Source organism: Microtus ochrogaster, unplaced genomic scaffold (assembly GCF_000317375.1).
Source record: "Microtus ochrogaster isolate Prairie Vole_2 unplaced genomic scaffold, MicOch1.0 UNK25, whole genome shotgun sequence".
Lineage (NCBI taxonomy): Eukaryota > Metazoa > Chordata > Mammalia > Rodentia > Cricetidae > Microtus > Microtus ochrogaster.
This window is the reverse complement of record NW_004949123.1, coordinates 1,855,300-1,857,167: the sequence shown is the minus strand read 5'-3', so window position 1 is coordinate 1,857,167 and position 1,868 is coordinate 1,855,300.

Genomic DNA, 1,868 nt, shown 5'->3' with positions numbered 1-1,868 from the left:
GCCCGCGGCTGTGCGGCCTTCCCGCGCGCGCCGAGGATTGGTTGAGCCTAGGGGCGGGGCCGAGCCTCGCTCCTCTGCTCCGAAGTCAGGGCTTTTCAATTACTCAACCAATAATTCAGTTCGGGGTAATTTGACCTTAGGATCCCAAGTGCGTTAAAGAAATACGAAATATATTTTCTTACTGTTAGCTTGTTTTTATATGTTCGACTGTATAGTGTTTGCAATAAAACCAAATCTACTTCGAGGACGATTTTCTTTTCTTTTCTTTTCTTTTTTTTTTTTTTTGGATTTTTCGAGACAGGGTTTCTCTGTAGCTTTTTTGGTTCCTGTCCTGGAACTGGTTCTTCTAGACCAGGCTGGCCTTTTCTTAAGATTTATTTTATTTTGCCGGGAGGTAGAGGTGCACGCCTTTAAACCCAGCACTCCGGAGACAGAGGCAGGTGGATCGCTCTGAGTTTGAGATCAGCCTGGTCTACAGAGCGAGTTCCAGAGCAGGCTCCAAAGCTACAGAGAAACCCTATCCAGAAAAATATATATATATTTTTTTATTTTATGTGCGTTGTTTTGCTTGTATGTATGTGTGAGAGAGCCAGATCCTCCAGGACTGGAGTTACACACTGTGTGTTGTCATGTGGGTGCTGGGAATTGAACCCGGGTCCTCTGGAAGAGCTGCCAGTACTATTAACCCGTTGAGCCAAGACTCCAGCCCCAAGCATAATTTTCTAAGTGGAAGGTAATGAGTAACTGTAGTACTGCATTCAGGCAGACAAACGGGAATTGGCGTACTATAGAGCATTGGGATGTAAGGTTTGTTTTGTGTTTATCTTCAACTTCTGGCTTTGAAACATCAAAAAACTCACCACAGAGGAACCCCCACCCCCACCCCGGAAGTGGATACAGAAATTAACTGGCAGGAGTTACTGCTGGCATATAGTTCTGTATTCTTGGGTATATATGTGTTGTTTACAACTTTTAAGATTTTTTTTGTTTTTAGTATTTTTAGATTTATTTATGTATGAGTGCTTTGCCTATAGGTATTATGTGTTCACTGTGTGTCTCATACCCATGAAGAACCATACAAGGGAATCAGATGCCGTGGAAATGGACATTCGTGAATCACCACGTGGGTGCTGGGTCTCAAAGTCAGGTCCTCTGCAAAAGCAGTGCGTGATCTAAACATCTCTCTGACCCCCAAGACTGATTTTTTTTTTTTTTTTTGGTTTTTCGAGACAGGGTTTCTCTGTGGTTTTTGGAGCCTGTCCTGGAACTAGCTCTGTAGACCAGGCTGGTCTCGAACTCACAGAGATCCGCCTGCCTCTGCCTCCTGAGTGCTGGGATTAAAGGCGGTGGCCCGGCCCAAGACTGATTTTTAACTGTGTCTGTGCATGTGAGCTCTGGTGCCGGCAGAGGCCAGCGACACCTCAGCTGACGCCTTGGAGGTAGAGTGTGAGTCACCAAACACAGGTGCTGGGAACCAAACGTGGGTCCTCCAGAAGCGCAGTGTGTTCTTTTAACAGCTAAGCCATCTCTCCAGCCCTTGCTTCTCTTGCTGGTTGCCCACCAGATCGAGTTGGTAAGATACTATTACTGGAGAAATCTCAGGCATAAGTCAAACTGGAACTCAGCTGGAAGCTTACTCTGGGTTCCTTAACTTTCATAGCACCAGAAGGTGCTATAGGCTGCTCGTGATGGAAGAGGGTCATTGGTTAATTAGATAAAGAAGCTGCTTGCCCTGATAGGTTAAAACATAGGTGGGAGGAGTAAACAGAACAGAATGCTGGGAGGAAGAGGAAGTGAGGAAGGTCATTGGTTAATTAAATAAAGAAGCGGCTTGCCCTGATAGGTTAAAACATAGATGGGAGGAGTAA